Below are 20,385 nucleotides of genomic sequence, written 5' to 3'. Positions count from 1 at the left end.
GAGAAATGTCAAAAAAAAAAACAAAAAACAACAAGACAACCACTGCAATGGGGGCTGGAAGGAAAACAGAAGGCAATGGGAGCAGTCACTTCTAGAAGAGAGCAATTGATCCACAAGAGAGGCTGAAAAGACTGCAGGAAGGCAGTATTCAGGATAGAAAAGCCACAATGTTTTGCTATGGCTCTGTTGGATAATAGCTTATATTAAGTAAAAGCAAGTATATCAACTAGAAGTATAATTCTAAAATGTGATTGCCTCCTCTGTGAGGAGAAACATAACATAGAGCTATTATGTTCAAACCCACTTTATAATTTCATGTTTCAAAGACTCTTTGTAAAACTAACAGCTTGTATTACTTTTCAGAACCACTGTTAGACGAAAAAGCATAATGAATAAATTACTGGCTAATTCTGACTAGTGGAGTTCTGAGGGAACTGTATTGTGCTGCAGGTTTGTGTTGATTTTCTTGGCTATGTGAAACTAAGTGCATGCCTGTATTGTATGTGCTTGGCTGACAAGAACCCAAAGACAAAAAAAAAAAAAGTCAAGAAATGGTCAACCTCAGTTTTTCTAATAAGTTGTAAAGCTTGCCTTTAAGTAAGGATACTGTCCGGCAATCTTTTTGTAAACCTATGCAGAAATTTAAACCACTCTTTAGACAGGTCTTAACGTTAGAAAGCTGTTTCAGAGTTTTATACCTCTGGTAGATACTCCTTAACTTTTCAGTAGTTGATTTATCCTTTTCTAGTAATGTGGACACCGGTATTTACTTCTTGCTCCTCTTTCATCTTCATGTTTACCCATATTTCACTCCTTATATGGGAAATTATTGTTATACCATCAGTCTTAGTTTTGCTTAACTCCAAAAAACATATAATTTTGATATTGTTTGTGAAGTAGATTATCCAGTCCTATGCTTGTGGCAATTGTTTTTTTTTCTATGTAATCCAACTTGAAACCATATTTTTGAGCACTAGAGACCCAAATGTTATTTCTGACATTCAGATTTGATAGCTGGACAATATCTCACCTGTGCCTTATACAACAGTATTGATCTTCCTTACTTCTAGAAATATCTTGTCTGATAAACTCAATATCCTTTTCCAAAGCAGACTCACACTGACGATTCATAGTCGTTCCATGACAGAGTAATATTAGTGATTTGCTGCAGATGAGTATTGGCTTTTACAGAAATTTTCAGTCCTGAAGTGCATAATATTGCACTTTAGTGGGGTTCTATTCTATTTTCTGCATTCTAAATAAATTGATTCAGTTTCTCTTGTTTTTCTGATCCTCTGTATTGATAATACCACATCAAAAAAAAAAAAAATCCGCACCTTTATCTTTGGGATATAATTACTCTAAATAATTAGTAAAATTGCGTCTAAGGCGATCCCTGAATAACCTATTTAACAAGACCTGCATGCTTACAGTTGACCTTTCAGTACAACCTGTTGCCCTTTCCCATTTAACCAGAAATCTCTGGTTTGATTAGGTAAAGTATGTGCTTAGCTTTATGCGCTGAGCTTTATGACTGATGTCAAATTGAACGTGTGTGTGCTTTTTTAAACTGCAGTTGTACTAGGACTTAATGCATGTTTCCAGTGTAAAGCAATAGGATATCTGAATTTGAACCTGAAAAATCTGAATCTAGAATCTGAATTTGTTTTAAATGTTAATAGTTGGTGGAATAATAGGAAAAGTGAGGTAAGTTATGTATGACACAGGTATGGAACTACAGATGGTAGTGATCATGAGTCTGAGTTATATGCTTAAACAGCTGAAACTCCAAATGATTTGCTGCTACTCCAGATTTGAGAAGCATGCTCTACCTGCACATTTCAGTCATATTTACAGAAAATTCATTTCCAGACTCTGTCAGCCTGCTTATTAAAGGGTCATGTTTCTACAATGCTAATAAAAGTTTATTTTCTAGAAGTTGTGCAATGTATTGATTAGGCTGGAAGAGCAGCTATTTTTTCATTAACTGGAGTAGAAGGAAGTGATGTATAGAAATACTATTTACTAAGACTAATCTTGTTGGAACCTAATATTGTTTTACAGCTGTTCTTTGTTTTAAAGTCCATTGAGCATTATAGGTTTTACTTGCCAGCTCTATTAATACTTGACTGTGGTGTTTTGCCATGTTTCATGTAAATAAAAAATAGCTAATATAAGTCACTCTAATTACACATGCAGCATAGTATGCAGGGAAGATGATGGTGGGCTAGCAGATAATAAGCCTTTCATAAGATGTGTTGACAAATTGTTACTTAATTCTAGCCAGAAGTGTGTGCACGTCAGGGAAGGAATGTATATGGAGTCACACTGAATCTGTATTTGGTTTGTATGTGTAAACCTATGCTGTGCTATTGCTCCAAACATTTGGAAATACACAGAGAAGTTTGTTAATTGCACAGGTAGGTGCTATTAAGAATGTAATAATCTAAAGCACTGTCAGCTCCATCTTAGCCCAATATCCCACATCTGACTGTAACCAAAAAGCAATGGTAAAGTGGAGAGTATGAAAAGTAAGGCAATACTGTGATATGATTCTTCCCCAAATATTCTGTCATCAGATTCTGTTGTTTTGAGGATAGTTTTTCCTAGGCCAGCAGTCATCAGTTTATAGTCTTTTTTTTTTTTTTTTTTTAATTTTATTTTTAAATGGAGGTTAGAGCTTCAATCTTGGCAGAGCATGATGTTCTTAAGTTTTCTTACGTAATTTCCTGTAATGGCTCTCTTGAAATTTGCGAACTGACATTCCAAAACATGCTCGTCTCCAAGATATGACAACACTAAAAATAGTTACAAGAGAAATGCAGTGTTGGCTCTCATAATCTTGTTTGTTGAGCTTCTTCAAAGACTAATGTTGATAACCACTGAATATTTTGTTAAGGAAGACCTGTAGGGAATAAAAATAAAGGAAAGGCCTGAGGAAAATCTCAAGCAATGCAGGAATATAGCTTTAATTCTATTCAAAGATTGTGAAGTTAAATTAAGATAGGAGCCAAAGTTTTATGGATAGGCTTGATTCAAGCTCTCAGATAGTCAAATTAGAAGATATAACAGCAATCCATTTTCACTATTCTTGCCAAGAGTCTGAATCAGGTTTTTTCTTTTAATGTTAATGAATGCTTTCCATTTTAGTAACAAAGTTCCATAATGATAAGGCTGAAATTCTAAAAAGACTCTAATTTTTAAGTTCTGAAATTAAATTCATAGTGAAGGAGATAGAGCTTTGTCTTTTGAAATAGTGAGCTACTCTTACTGTCCTCTGGCTTTGATATTTCTCTAAGACAATTTGTATCTATAAATTTGAATAATAACTATAAAATATTTATTTGGCGTAGTAGTTTAGATTTTTCCTTTTTTTTTTTTTTTTTTTTTTTTAAGCCATAAAAATAAGAAATGATCTGTGTTATTTTTTTGGTGTCAGTACCTTCAACTTTTCCAGAATCACTGTGCAATTTTCCTGGCATGAGAAAGCAAAGAGAATGATTACACCAGTAAATGAACTTCATGCAGTGTCTTCGTTTCATGGTTACTGTCACTTCCTGTTCTTATCCAAGCTTTGTTGAGGTCAGCTTGAATATGTTCTGAAGAAAGAGCAATTCTTGATCTTTTAATTAGGCATTTTTAAATTGGAAATCCATTCTTAATTCACCTAAAAATGTCTTGCTTTTCTCAGGTAAGGTAGCAATTTCCAGGTTTTGTGCAGCTGAAGGTAAAATACTTTTCTTTAGTACTTTTCTAGTACTTGCCTAGTTTTTGAGATATTTTCTCCCTTGTTGGTACAAAAAAGCTTTTTGGTTTAATGCCAGTAGCCAAAATCAAAACTACTGTTTTAAGACGCTGTTGAGATGTTGTGTCTGAGCTCCTTGCAATTAACTTACACTCACAGGACTACCAAAAAGAAAATAAGAATGGTTGGAGATGGAAGACTCAATTTTGGAGTAATTATCACAAAGTGACAGAGGTTGGGACAGGACCAAGCCTAACATTCAAATGGTGCTGAGTTCCAGTCTTCTACTGTAGGGTCAGAGACAACAATATCTTTCACATGCTTTTGTCTGTTACTTATATTTTCATGTATATGAGCTTTTATATTTTGATTATCATAGGGACTCTTAGTTAAGACACGTAAAAGCTAAGTAGGAAAGAGAATGCCGTCTTATGAAAAACAAATGAAGTGTGACAAGAAAGCATGTTTTTTAAATTGCATATAATTCATTTGTTAATTGTAGTCAGAAACAATGTTGCTACTTTAGTTTAAAATCCCCAAATAAATCTGGGATTTGTAGCCAAATTTTAATATGAGGCATTGGTAAATATCCTACTGAGAAGAAAAATCTGCAGGATTTGGCCTGGAATTTAACTAGGACTTTCTTGTTCCCCAGCTTATTCAGAAAAGTTGTTAGCAATTACGTACATTGTGTTAGCACCAAAGGTCCATCCAAGAACAGTTTTCCATTGTGCCAGGCATGGTGTGAACGAGAAATGTCCTTTCATTGCAAGGTTTAGAATCTGCTATAGGTATAATCTATGTAACTTTTGGAAAGAAGGTAAGGAAATAATAATATAATGAGGTTGTCCTCACACATGCACACACAACAATATGCTTTCTGACTTCAAATTATACTGTATAAGGCATGTTAATTGCAGTTTTATATCACCTTCAGAATTGGCAAAGTCAACAGAAGGGCACCCGATCTTCCGATCTTTCTCAACTTTCTGCTAGCTCCTGAAATTACACAGAGGTTTTCAGGCAGCATGACATTGTTTTAATGAATTTAACCTGATGCATACAAATAAAGATACCTAGAAGATTGCTCACAACTCTACAATTCTATTTATTTCTGTATTGATACAAGAATGCAGAGTTCACTGAGAAATTTTCTGTTACTAGTTCTGTGTGTTTTTTGTGGAACTTTGTTCTTAGCCATCCTAAGCAAAGAATGCACTCTTTTAGTGACCTCAAACCTCAGAAGTTATCCCTGACTTTGCTAGATAATTTCTAAAGGAAATACTGAGGGTTTTTTTCCTTCCTGTGATTGTTAAGGTACATATTCTTTTCAGAGATGTCTCTCTTGGATGCTCTGAATTAATAATAGAAAACCAGCAGTAATATAGCAATGACATTACATCTTTTCACATGGTGATTTGGAAGGTGAATTCCAACCAGTTTTGTTTGATTCCTGTGACTCTAATTTTTCAATTTCATGTCCTAATGAAACAGTCTTTCTGTAACGCTTTTGTAGAGAACAATAAGTTCCTCTGGTCCTTTCTTTCTCTCCTGTTGCCCTACTTTGATATGGGAATGAATAAATAAATAAATATCTACAAACCCTTAAACTTGCCTTTTAAAATTTGTGTCAAGATGTCTTGAAAACACTTTGACCTTTGTTAGTAAATTGGTAAATATTGACTACAGCTTTAATAGCTGACCATTCTTTCGAGACCTTACTTGTTTCATGCTTGTATTACCTTTTTTATTTTAGTTACGAATTCAGGCATATTAGTCATATTGCCTTTAAATCCATTATCAGAAATTTAATTTCAAAATTCACATTTTTCATATTTGAATATCACAGCAATATAGCTCAATTTATTAAAATAGTTTGGCATAATTTAAAGGTTTTTATATTTAAATAAAAAATAGGAAAAAATGAAACTTCAAATTATCTAATATAGAAATCTTAGATTAATATAACTGAAATTGTGTGCATGTTGCATACCTTTATATATATGCATATATAAATATATATATATATAACATAACCTGTACCCTGAAAAGTACACCTCGATCTGGCTGTGTTTTGAACAGTGTTGTAGTGGGATGAATACTACTCTTCAGTTAAATAGCATAATATAGTCTGGAATCAGGTGGTTCTCGTTTTCCCCAAAAATGGGGTGAGAGCAGCACTCTTTTAACGCCTGAATAAATGCATAAATATCTTGGTTGTAAAGATTGCAAAATATCCCTGAATTGTCTCATACAACAACACTTCCTTAGCAAGTTATATTTTTTCAGTAAAGTTCAAAAATGTCTCATGGATGTGAGAGATGGGAACTGTTTATCTGTGAGGCTGAGCTTTCAGGACCATCTATTAATTATTCGCAGCTTGAGAATTTTGAAATTTGGAAAATATGCTTTAAATTATAGGTATGTTAGATAAAAGAGCATTCTTTGTGGGGCATTCTCAGGTAAATTAAGATGTTCAGCTTAGTTTATTTGCTTGAGCCAAGAAAGAAAATATGTATTGATACATATAAGACTTTGAAGGAGCTTATTTTGGAGTTGAGGGGGATTGAATTTATTTTAAGCCTGAGTTTCCTCAAGCAGATGATAGGGCAGTTCCTCAAGTTGATAACTGTGATTGTGGAACCAGGCAGCTTATGGAGAGTCCTATGAAAGTTGTAATATGGTGCTGTAATGATAGAGACTGAAGGTGGTTCTAGTACAGTATGACACTTTTTGGATTAAGGAAAACCTCCAAGTAGATTAAATATTAATTACAGGCATAACTACCTCATCTCCACTCCAAAAAAAAAACAAAACTAACCAACAACAAAAAACAAACCACCAATTTATTTTCTGTCATGGAAAAAATGAAGATCAACATTCAATCAGTAAGCAATCAATGCGTACTTATTTAACGGAAGAGTGTTAGTAAATTCATTTATACTGCTGGCCCCTACAAGTGAACCAATGAAAGCATGATTCTACTTCATATTACATCATTGCTACTTTAGAATCTGTCATAAGATTAGAATTCTGCTAATTCAGGAGATGTATGCTGAGACATACAGAAAACAGTCTGTTTAGACTGGCTTTTCCTATGTGTTGGAAACCACGACCAAGATAAATGTGACTTAGTATAAGGCTGGTTTAAATATTGCCTTTCCATTCAGGGACTAGAAAAGATTTTCTCTATCGAAGTTTACTGATATTTCAAAACTAAGAAAAACGTTTCCAGTGGATTAATTCTAATCTCATGTATATAAGTGAAGATGATCCATGGCTTAGGCCAGCCAAAACCAACTTCTTTTCCACAGCCAGATCCTAGGCAAAGCTGAACATATTTTCACAGAATAGTTTGGTTGGAAGGGACCTCTGAAGATTTTCTGGCACAGTTCACTGTTCAAGCAGGGCCACCTAGAGCAGGGGGAAAGACTGAATGAAAGATGTTACTTATGGTTAACATGAATTCGGTGATCTTCCTTTACTTAAATTTCTTGATGACTTTGTTTTAATTTAAGTGAAAAAAGTGTGCTTATTTATACTATGCAAAGACTGGTATGTTTTTACAGCTCAAATGCACATGCTGTCACTGTCTTCTCAGTAAAATACTCATCTTTATACAGAAAAATAATTTCTTGGTTTTGGCAAGAGCAAAACACACTTTCAAACTAATCAAGACTGCAGCTTGGGACTAGAGAAATGAGGGAAGGGATTTTCTTAAGCAGTCTGTTGAACAAAAGGTTAGTGATAAAGCAGTAATAGAAATTCAAGAGCTGAACAAGAATGACTGTTATGGTAGACCAACAAAATATATGATTCATTAGGAGGAAGAGAATTGCATGAAATCAAAATTATTTTAATCTGTTTTCATATTGAGAATTATGTCATATTGTACTATGGTAAATTTCATTAAAGTTTTATTGCTTTGCTATCATATATTTGAATGATACCCGTATGCCAGTTATCATTCCACGGTACTATTTAGCCGCCTTTATTCTGAAATTACTTCTGTAGTTCAAAAACAGCAGCTAAAACAATCAAGATAAAAGCCTAAACACTTAAAGTATGTGTCAGATCGAGATTTTGAACCCTGTAATTCAATTTGAAAATCAGATTTTGGTCATCTTTCAACTATTTGTTCAGGCAGATGATAAATATATGACCCAACTTCTAGATATATAAACAATTCATAAACCCTAATATTAAGTAAAAAATATTTAATTCTACTGTGGCTTAATATTATTTTCCATGTAAGCTTTCAATTGTTTTTATTTTTAAGCCAACTTTATGGAGATGTAACGGTACAACAGCAAAGCCCATTTGGCACATATATGAATGTGGAATATATTTATGCCATTAAGACGAGAACTATGCAATGTTTAAATAAGCAATCCAATCTGCCTGGCTGCATGTACAAATCTCCATTTTGCAGAAGTATATGACTGTTTAAAGAATGGAGCAATTAATAATGTTTTTATTGCTTATTTTGCAAATCTTTTATAATTTTGGTAGGCCCAGGGGGAACTTCAGGAAATTGTTTTTCTTTGAGTTGTTTCTGATGTTGAAGTTGAACGTTGTTGTGCTGCTTCAAGCTTTTCTCATGTAAAAGAACATGCTTCCTAAATGAAAATGATGCTCTGAAATTATTATAAAACTTAAAACATTTTTTTTTTTCATTATGTACTCAAAATGTTGTTTACATCCAAAGTTTCTCATATCTTCAGCTGAGAAACCATGAAAGGCAAAACAGGTATTTCAGGAGGCCTGTAAAAGAGAAGACCTTGAGACTTTTTTAAGCACATGGATCCCGTTAGTGTTGACAGTCATGGTGCAGTCTTTGGCACACATCTTCTTCTCTATGAGAGGGTGAGAAATAACCCCTCTGAATTGCTCAAGTAACCTTTTGTGGATTCAGATGTGGATGTGTAGAGTTTATTGCACAATTTATGAAGTGGTGAGATGGCTGTATGCAAATCTGTCTAGATGGCTTCCTCAGAGACTTGCGCTAATTACCTGAGGCAGGCAGGGAAGAGGGAAAGAAAAAGGTATACAAAAACTCACTAGTTTTTCTTTCTTTTGTTGTTGTTATCGTTTCTTAGGGTCAAAGAGGAGACTTGACAGAAAAATGAAGCTGAAAGGTTAAGCGAAGTGTTATTTTTGGAGTAAAGGAAGGGGAAGCAGAAAATAAGGTTATATGTCAGGGTCTTGTCGAGCACCCTGGGGCTTGCTTCCCTCAGGGGCTGAGAGATGGGGCCTGCTGGGCTCGCTGCAGCCCCTGTCACTGGGCTGCCTCCTGGCATGGCAAGGCTATGCAGCTGAACCATCAAAAAGGTACTGTGATGAAATGGGAAAAATGAGATTTCCTAAAAGCCAGAAAGCATGGTTTCCCTGTGATCTGACAGTGACCGTACAGGATGAGCTCTGTGACTTACAGGGGCAGCTGAGGGATGAGGCTGTAGCCCGGGAAGCCAGGCCCTGGGGAGCTGCGCTGTGCTATCACAACCTGGACAAGGTTTTTGTAGCTTGCTCTGTAATTGTGATGCTGCTCGGGCTGAAAAGCTACTTTCCTGATCTACAGGATTAATTCCCTGAAAGGGACGCTGCAGCCAGCACAAGTGTTAGAGGCAGTAACCCAGTGCCTTCTGTAACCCAACGTGTTCTCTCTTCAGCAACCAGGTTTAGAGATGTCTCATGACAGACTATGTTTGTTCATAAGTAAGAGTGGTCAGGTGGAAGCAATTTCTGTGCATTGTCCTAGCAATTTTGCCATGTCCCAGTGTTTCTCTGAGGAAAAAACATTTTGAGCCTCCACTGGGAGCTCCTGACCAATCTCAGGCAGGACATGCTGCTGAAGCCAGTGGTGTAGATGTTGGGGTGGAGGATGCAATTAGCAAATCATACTATAGCAAAAATAGCAATGAGAAACTCCTGTGATAATAAACAAGCAGAAAATATTGCCTGAGGTGCCAACTGGGAGGGGATCACATTTTCAAGGGACTGTGTATAATGTGCCAAAAATCTGGAAAGTACGGCAGGAAAAGAACAGCTTTACAAGTATAAAGCGAGTGGATTTACTTACAGTTTTGTTTTACTTTAACGAATGTTGAGCATAGCAATGTTTTCTGTTGAAAGGGTCCCTTGGTGGTCTTTGTATTAATCCAAAAGAGAAGATGGGGCAGTTGAATAACTTTGACCTGGGATGCTGCAGTCTATCTTTGTGCTGGGGAGGGCAAGTCAGACACTGCTATTTCTCAGCTGAGATGGTATCTGTAGCATTCCAGCAGAGGACAGGAAATGTGAAAGCCTGTGCATCGTATTCATAAGGATGTTGGAATTGTGTATATTTGATTCATTTTTAATTTTCCTTTCCTTTTTTTTTTTTTTTTTTTCCCCAAACCAGCTGCTTTTGTCTCTGTCAAATTTGGGTCTGTTTCCCATATCCCCTTATCTTTTTCCTTTGTACTAGACTGATTTGTGGTATTGATGGTTCTCATACTTACTCATCTTTGCTAGTTTATTCTTTCTGGAAATAGAAACCTGTCCTGGACCTCGATATGTTTATATATATATATATATATATATATATATATATATATGTTTTTTTTTTCCCCTCAGTTGTAATAATCATCTTACAGGGTAAGATATGACTTATTTCACTGCATTCTGGTGGAAGTCCATCCGCAATATCTTTTCTGCTCTTCCAGATATTAAACTGTGCTGTGGTGGCACTGACTGCTACATCTCTCTCAGCTGTACTGAGCAGCTGAAATAATTTCCTGGAGACAATCAGGTCACAAGCATGCATGGGAGAGAGTCCCCTGGGGGACCCCTTTCTGGCAAATTAGGTTGTCAGGAACAGAATAAGTTCAGTGCCACTTTGTGCCTGCTAATGAAATAATTCCAGGTGAGGTTTTCTGCTTTTTTAATGAGTGGTTTTAATCTCTTAATCCAATCCATTGTTTCATTTGTATTAAATGTGAGTATAGGAAGAAAACTTACTTGCCTGATTTCTGCAATTCTAATTAAACCCAAAGAAAGTAAAGAACACGTGTTGTGAGAAGTAGATAGTTTCAAAAAAAAAAATCTTTTTTTGCATCTCTGCAGTGTGCAATGTTGCATAATTCAAATAGTGTTTGTGTATTTTGCTACAATAGAACAACAGATTCCAATGCAAAACTGGCTTTCTGGAATCTAAGTGCACCTTGCTGTAAAAGGTAGAGACTCATGGCAACACAAGTCGCTCCAAAGAGAATGTATGCTATTTTCTAGTTTGAGGGGTCAAATTAGCTGTAGATGGAGTGTATTTCATGTGCATTGAGCTGAGTAATATGGTGAAATAATCACCATGCTTTGAAAGCTAATTTGGTTCTATAGTAAGATAACTAGAAACAAATGTGTTCCAGTGTTCCACCTGCATCTGGTTTGGATGTACTGTCATACACACATTTTAGAAGTCTCTTTTTAGCCACACCAATATACACAGATTTAGTTCCAGTAAAGTTACTGGAGCTATATGGAATCTTACTCTGTAAAATGCAGCAATGAACCTCTTGATACTTTCTACTGGGATGCTGACCTCTTGTCTCTAGAATCCATGTATTTTCTGTAACACATCAAAGTGGTGGATGACTCTTTAAAGAGGAAACAGGTTTATCATAGATCATCTGAAAGTTTTCTCCTTGGAAAGTTTCTGATGAATTTAGATATATTGGGTCAAAAATACTGCTTTCAAACTTTGAGTCAGCACAGCAGTAGCCCTTTGAATATGCATATGTTAGTGCTATCAGGTTGTGACAAGAGAAAAGGTGTAGATGTTGCTTATAAAATTTTTAAGTTACAGTGTTTGGAATTTATTTATAAAACTTATGCATTTTTTCAGCAGTTTTATGACAACTGCTCAAAGGAACTGAATTCATTTTTATAGCAAAAACTGTATATATTGCAGGTATGTAACAAGCTCTTAGTGGTTCAGTATCTGCTGAAGTTTATTGCTGAAACTAATTAGCTACAGTCTTTCGGGCAATCCTCAACATGTCATCTTCCAAGACTGTTTAGCAGTTTCTGCAACGTAGTTTTAGTTGATAAATCACAGGTGTTTCATGCCTAGATGCTTTGTGTGGGAAAGCAGAGAGCTTAAGCTGTAACTGTTATGCCATGGTTCAACCCCTACGTTTGCTTAGAGTGGGTTTTTCATCTCCTAAACCACCATGTTCAAGTGGTTATCTGGCTTGTCTTGTCTCTTGGCTCTTTAAAGTACAGTAAATGCTACCTGTCACTGAGAACCTATTGACTGGATTTACAGAAGACCTCACCTTTTTCTCTTGGGCTAGATTATTTATTTGAAGTTCAGCTCAGATTCAGTAACCAAAATGCATGACCTAATTTTCAAAATAGTCTCTTTGGTCTTAGTTACATAATTTGGAGCAAAGTGTATGTTAGCTTTTTTTAAGTGCTGGCACCCAACGTAAACTTTTACTAATCCCTAGTTTTCTTCCCTGATGTGATAGAAAAAGGGGGGGGGGAAATAGTTGGGCTTAGTTTAGGAGTCTGGCCATGAGTCTGCTGACATGTTGCCTATTGAATTCTTTTCATAATGTCTTTTCTTAACTTTGGTATCTAAATGAGCTGTGAGTTCTTTTGAAAATTTTACTGCAGATACTGGTGTTATCTTTAATTAATGTTTAACACTATCATTAAATTTGCTTCTGATAGCTTCCATATTTTGCCAGTGGTGAATAATTGACTTATGACAAAAGACTTCACAATGAATCCTTTGACTATTAAGGAGGATGAAAGATTAGAGTACTAAATTGAAGATTATTGTGAAAAGCAAGAGCCTGTCATTTCACAAGTAGATGGTTGGATATAGGACAGTTTTCCTAGCAGTTTTTAATCTTGCTGTGGAAGATGGAGAGCAACTGTTCAACAGTGTACTGATATGATTGAAAGGTTTCCGATGCACTGCAAATCACTGACTTCACAACTCGCTCATTTCAATATAATATTAAAAGCTGAATTAATCACACGCTGAGAAGCAGATATGTGGTTCTTTTTTTTGCTTGTTTGTTTCCCTTAAGAAATTGAAGTAGTAATCTCTTACACATGAGGCCCCTTTACATCACTTCCGTAGGCCACATTTTATCATAAATTGAAACTGGAATGGGGGATAGACAAATCTCAGGCTTGTTTTTGAAAAATTTAAAGGACTTATCTAATTTGCACTGTCTAGTCTAAACATTTTTTTTAAGTAATGATCATCTTACTATATGCTTTGAAGAGAGGACTAAGGCTTAACCTTCAGAAGTACTTAGACATTTGCCACCTATTTTTCTGTGAAAATTCTCTATGCAGTGAGAGTGAAGATTCATTTTATTGCCCGTCCTGAAGTCACTTGCCTTGGAAAGTCTTTAGCAGAGCAATAACACCGATATCCAGCCAATTCTGTCATCACTGAACTCTTCGTCCACCAAAACTCCCAAGTAGAACCTTTTCTACAACACAATAAGAAATGGTTTCTGTATGAAGAACACAGCTCATCTGCACAGGAGGAGTTGGTAAATCGTCTGTCATCTGCATTTTCTGGATTGTCTGTACCTGTCTAAAGATTTGTACTTTAGGGAGAAATTGCAGCTGTATCTAAAAAATCTGTCCCTCTTAGAAACATCAAATGAATTATGAAAGATTCTAACAGTATATAACTATTTGCTGTGCACATAGATACTCAGTTCTAATTCTGAATTCTAAAACACTAGCTTAATCCTGTGCAGATCAGATTCAGCTGTCAATTTTAATAGTACATGACTAGAAAAAATTTCAGCAGACATACAAATCAGCTCTTTATTAAGATAAGTAGTTTTCCATCAGATTAGGTAAAATTCCATTAAATTCATTTTGGATATTTAAGTACCCTTGTGGTTAACAGCTTTCCACAGGCAAAGTCTGACAAGGTTTGATATAAAATTTGTCCTTAACCTGTACCATGTAAGTACACCATGATGTTTACTTAAGTTTTTTTTCCTTGGTCTAGAGTGTCCACTGGAAATAGCAGACTTTATACCAATACAAAAAGTAAGTAAATATATCCCATAGCCTGTTTTAATAACAAATGTGATGGTAAAAGGCAAAACAGCCTAAACTTTTCATACATAGATACTTTATCTTTTTTTTTTTTTTTTTTTTCACAGATTAAAAAGAAAGACCACATAGAGCTTTTCCTCTTGAAAAACAGTGTCAGGTTCTATAATATAGATAAAATATTTACATAATACGAGTTATATAAAGCACAGACATTTCTGAAAAATCCAAATCTTAAGATCTGTGTTGCCCAAGTCTAAACAATCTCAAGGATTTTTTTCAACATTTTCACTTTTGAAAGCCCACTCTGTGGCTATAAAGAGCTATTTCCTTTCCCTCATTCTTAAGGAATAGTCATCATGAATTACGTATTTCTGTTTACTGACACACAGACATATTTCTTATTTAGAAGAAGGCCATATTTCTTGTTTGTTTAACTCTTCCGTAAATATCAGAAGAAATAGTTAAAAATGTTGCCTTCCATATTTCTTTCATGGATTCTTCCCACAGTAATTTTGTTGTATAATTTGTGGTGCAGGCTGTGTACCCTGGATTTGGCTGGGATCAGGTTTCTGGAAAAATAGTAGCTCAGGACATGTTTCTTGTTTTTTCTATGGTTTTATTTAACTAGCAGAAAACTTGAAGTGATACTCCCATTGAGGCAAGCGTTGTCCATTCATGAAATATGTTGTTCTTTATGAAAATGTAAGAATCTGGCCTTTACTAGAAAGGTATGTAAAGAGACATCCACCACTAGGAATTAACTGAGAAAAGGAAGTCCTAGCTGTGTCAGGTACTTGTTTCCTACAAGTGACTTCTGAATCAGTTGGTACAATACAAGGTAATGGGAATTATGTCTCCACCCTAGAAGGTCTATAAGGCTGTCTATAGTCTGTAGAAACACTGTTACCTTGGAAGAAATTTCACAGATTTGTGTGTTTTAATAGACTTTGAACTGTATTTTCTGTAAAAATTTAAGCTTTCAAGAGCAATTTCTATAAAATTCTACGGTTTCGCTTCCTCTCTTTAATATCCTTTCAAAAAATAAAAGAAAAACCAGTGCTTTCCTGGCTTGTGGGAATAAGAAATATACTTGCAATCAAAGAGACTACTGCTTACTTTGTTAAAAATGTTTTAATCTATAATCTACTTTCCTCCAAATAGCTGACAAGCACAATTCTTTACTGGAGAAAAGTCTTTTTTCTTCACGAAGTCAAAATGGCTACTATAGTCATAGGTATTTCAATAAGAGGATCATTTACTGAGGAAGCCAAAAGTGAACCAGTCTATAGAGGAGATAGAATTTCCGTTCTGCCACATGGTTAATCTTAGAATCAATACCATTGGTTGTACAGTAAAGAACAAATGGCAACTTCATGCAGTATTACAGTCAAGGTCCCCATTCTGGGGGAAAACATAGGGTTTAGCATTAAACTACGTATATATCAGTACTCTTTTTCAGTTTTTGTCTTTGTGTCCAATTTGCCTTGCCACTCACTTTTTTTTTTTTTTTTGAGTGGACAGCATAAAGAAAGCATAAAGAAAGTATGGAATAAAAAAGAGTGGACAGCATAAATAAGTACTCTTTTTTATTCCATACTTTCTTTTTTCCTTCCCCCTTCACTACCCCCACCTCCAATCTATTCTCTGTTCACAGGAGGAGGGGAAAAAAACATCCCAACCGAAAGTTAGATCTCTCCCCAAAAAGTTATGCTGAAATTCATGGCCCTCAGATGAAGTCAGCCTAAAAAGAATCCCCCTAATGTGGGTTGGAGGAAGTGCTTACATACCTTCACTTTTATTCTAGCTTGTTCACGTAACTGTACCAAAAAAAAAAAAAAAAAAAGGTCCAATAGATGGAAGCAGTGCATTTCTGGTAACTCTTTAATTTGGATGTGGAAAAGATGAGAGGAATTATTGTCGTGTGATTTTCAGTAGTATTCAATGAACAGGACTTTGTAGCCCATGGAGAGCAACCTGGTCCCCTAAGTTGCATTTAACAGAAATAACTATAAAGACCGGTGTCTTTGTCCGTACTAACAGTAACTAGAACAGCCAGCATTACATGCAGAGAAAATTCAAGTATATTTTTTATACCTTTTCCGGGGAGGTACGTGTTTTCTCTTTTTGATTATATTTTTGCTATTTTTTTAAGTTCTTGTAGAAGTTTTTTTATATTGAAAGAAATTACATATTCAAGTCCTAATACATTAATTTACTAGAAGACTTCTGCAGCTACAGAAATCCAGTGACCTAAACTGGTCACTGTGTGGGTATATAAAAATACCAATTTATTATCAAGTTTTCCTTTCTTGTGAGACTCAACCTTATATGACAGTGTTTTTTTTTAAAGATGGCTAATTTTGCATTGTAATAAATAATTTATCATGATACAACAGAAATAATTCTAAGATTATGGTATTTTTACAGTAAAAATTATTGAAGAAATTGTCTTGAGAGCTTGTTGCCTGCACAAATTGGATGCTGAAGTCATTTCAACATAGCTGGCTGAGAATACGAAATTTTCATTCTGAAATGAGTAATAGCACAAAAGGAAGCTAAAGCTAAAAGGTAATAGCCAAGAAATCACTTTAATGAATAGGACTTGAAGTTCAGCTATGTAGTATTTTTTGTTTAATGCATCAGTATGTAGCTCCTTTTCATTTAGCAGATAAATATGCAGGAGGAGAAGTACTTTGGAACCTAGCTCACAGCAGACTTTTTCATTCTTAGCTATACTACTGCACCTTCCAGTATTTGTCTTATTTCAGCACCCACCCGAATGCCTGCAGAGGCCAAAGTCATAAGGTGATATTGTCCATGACTTTTCACTGTTCACAGTTTGATCTAGTAGAAAAAGTATGTTATTTTGGAGGTGTGACAGCAGAAGCAAAGACAGATAAACACATATTGTAGCCAGAGACATTTTCACTAGCACTAAACCAACTAATAGTACAAAACCCCCTTGTGTTTATGGCAGCACTTTTGGATATGTTTTTCCCCTTATATTGCAATGTTCTAGTAAGCAAGTTAAATAAAAAATCTGGTTGCATAAGAGATTGATAGCTATAGTGAGATTTTCAACATGTATTTTTGAGTTTTAAAAAGTATTTGCTGTCTGTTAATAAAGAATACCTATATGTGTGTATATATATAAGTTGCTTTGGAATAATTACATAGAAGCATTGCAGTGAAACCTCTTGTTTAACTCCATAGTAGTGGCTTGGTCTGTTCCTTAAAATGCCATCTAGTTAGTAACTGTGCATTTTTTCAGTGTAGTTACTGGCTGTACTTAATGGCTTCGAAGTGGTTTTGTGATCGTAGCCATCGTTTTTTCACTTAGTAGTGATGTCAGGATATCTAATACCTAATTAAGCAGCACATTCTTCATGTTTATTGAATCATAAATTTATTTTTGTTGTTCCTCTTATGTTTTTCCATTAATTTAGATGCCTGTTTATTTTAATACACTTGTCTCTGCCACTTCTCACTTTCAGAAGTTATTTTTACACTAGATTCAGAACTGTTACAGTTACCACTTTCAACTGTAGATTTCATTTATATTATTGTTTCAGGCACTGAATAATTTCACAGATATCCTCTAAAACTTTTCAATTGGTGGAAATGTCTGTTAAAATAGATGATTAGCATGAGGCTGTCCCCTGGATTGTGACTTTACAAGACATTAAGACTAACAGGAGCTATTTATGTAACCAGAGCTGTCAACTCTTCATATGGTTATCAACAGAATGCTTTCAGCAAGTAATGTTGCTTACCTACTGTAGCTCATTGTACTTTTAAAAATAATTACCAAATGAAATTTTGAGACTAATATATCTGATTTTCAGAGAGAACGTCTATGTCCAAGTCTTGCGAGGCCTTGCATCTCTAACCTAAACGGATGTTGTAGAAAAGTGTGTATCATTCTCTTCTGAGATTGTCCTTTTTCATAATTGTGCTCCTGATGTTTAAGTGAAAAAAATAGTCCATGATGATGTATGCTCATCTGCAGCCTGCTCTGATGAAGAAATAGGTGCAGTCCTGCTTTTCTGACTTCTCACAGAGCCTCAGTATTCATTTCTGTGTTATTGCAAATGAATAAATATTATTCATGAAGTAAGGAATAGAATTTGAAGCAAGATTACAGCCTCTCTCTTGCTGCTCAAGAATTTGAAAAATTTGTACCCCTCTGGAAAAGAATATCAACCTCAAAATACAGAGGAAGTGCAGGATGGAAAAAGTACTTTTAACACTCAATGTTAGGTTGTGCAGTTTCCTATGCTTATTTTGAACACTTTTTTTTTTTTTTTTTTTTTGTACTAGCTAGTTCTTGCCTTGTCTGGTCCTGGATGCTTGCTGCTGTTACAGTAAATAATGCAGTCCTTTGCTGGCTACAGCTCAGAAGAGTGGGAGCCAAGCTTCTGAGTTTTGGTATTTAATTATTTTGGAACAAGAAATACCAAGTGTAAACAGAGGAACAAGTAGAATTTATCAAAGCTTGTAAGAGAAATGGCATTTTACACAGAAGGTCAAATAATGTTTAAATAATAGAAATGTTTAAACATATATAAACGATCATTTTGACAGTAGGAATTGTCTAATAGTATTGTTTAGTGAGTAGTTTCTTGTCAAGATGGATAAGTAAAAATTGAAAATGATATTTCTGGTCAACCAAAGTAATTTGGTGGTTTGTGATGCAGTATGTTGATAAGCTTGTGGGAAATTTTAGTTTTCAGAGGTACCATTCTAAAGGTAAGGCTTGCACATGAGCATTTGGACCAATGTTTTATATTTCTACATTTCCAGTTCAAATCGCAGAATGGTTTTGGTTGGAAGGGACCTTAAAGATCACTTAATTCCACACCCCCTGCCGTGGCGGTTGGAATAATAATAATAAATGAAGGTTATGAACTTTTATAAGTCTATTCACAGCCACTTATGACACATTTGACTTTTTAAACTTTCATTGGAGTGTTGCTCAAACTGCTTCATTCCAAATTTCACTCTTACAATTGTGTAATTTTTATGATACTTAAGTATGAAAATTCAAATGCCTGAGATAAAGAAAATAAAATGTTATAATGTAATTCTAGAAAATTACACTGCTGTGGCTGTAATAGGATCAATTACTGCTGATATAGCATAATAAGTTTTTGGAAATGGTCTCAATTCTGTTGCTGGAGAGAAAAGAAAAAAATAATCCCAGCAAATGTGAGCAGGGTTTGAAGACAAAGGTCTTCTGATAGAAAATTCTGGTGGGTGTAAATGGTAAACGGTTTCACTCTGTCTCCTGGTAGATGCGTATATCCACTTCTGCAGAAAAACCTTGACTCGAAACCAGCAGGGAAACCCCAGTAGGCGAAGTGTGGGGAGGACACAGGAACAGCTGAACGTTGATTTGTAATGCTTGTTATGCACTTCTGATGTGCTTGCCCTAAAGCTAAAGCAAGCTTCCAGTGGCACTAATAGCATTTGGTCAGTAATAGGCTACAAGATATAAACATGTTGAGTAAAAGATGTTGTTTACTGTTCTTTAAATTGGTTCATGGCGTTATGGAGACCTGGTGCTTTTTACAGGGCTTCTGTTGTGCAAATAGCATAATTAAACCCATTGACATCTTTTTGAGGTATAAGTAGCTACTCATAATTTTTCAAAAAATGGCAAATTGGCATGAATATATTTCACAATGAGTCTATTCCCTTTCTAAACTGGATATGCAGTTTATCAGAAAGTGAGATGAATTTGACGGGAATGTATTAAAAAAAAAAAAAAAGAAAGAAAACCTTTGCCTTCCCTCCAGGAATGAATTTACCCACAGTGTGGGTCTTACAAACTGGTATCCCTGCATGCTCAAAGTTCTGTGTATTTTGACTCTTAATGTATTGCAGGTACAATTTGTGTCTCTGATTTGGGGAAGGACGTAGGAGAAACTTTTCTTAAACTCGGTGCTGTCAGCTGAAGAATTTGTTTCAGTGGCATCCCATTTTGTTCTCAACCTTTTTTATTTTTAATGTTAAACTTTAATTTAATCAGATGTTTTAAAATATAATTGACAATAATTCAGATGCATAACCTGTTACTTTTCAGCATAACCAGGATCTAAAGCCATCATTTGGGATTACTGGAGTATGAAACAACATGAAAATATGAATAGCAGAATGATTAAGTTGTCTACTGTGCCAGGGAATAATGTTGTTTGCTGATATGCAGTACAGCTCCTGCAGCACTTTACTTTGTCAAGACTCTTGAGAACTACAACAGTTTGAAAATACTTGTACCCAAACAAATGAAAAGATTTCAGAATATTTATTTAAGCTCTGGAGGAAATGTTTGTTCCAAAGTAGCCTTGCTGCTGTTTATTCTGTTCTGTGAAAAGAGCTGTGATAATTTTAGGAGTTATCTCTGGTAAACCACAATAATCCTTGAAACAAAAATCTTTTAAAAGGCACAGATGTATAATACATATGCTTGGATAAGTAACTATGGATGTGCTCTTCAATAAGAGGTGTGAACAGTAATTGATGAAATGGTCATTGTTTTTCAATGTGAAGTAACCATAACAGCT

The sequence above is a fragment of the Cygnus atratus genome, chromosome 8 (genome assembly GCF_013377495.2).
Source record: "Cygnus atratus isolate AKBS03 ecotype Queensland, Australia chromosome 8, CAtr_DNAZoo_HiC_assembly, whole genome shotgun sequence".
NCBI classification, from domain to species: Eukaryota; Metazoa; Chordata; class Aves; order Anseriformes; family Anatidae; genus Cygnus; species Cygnus atratus.
Note: the sequence above shows the minus strand (reverse complement) of the source record.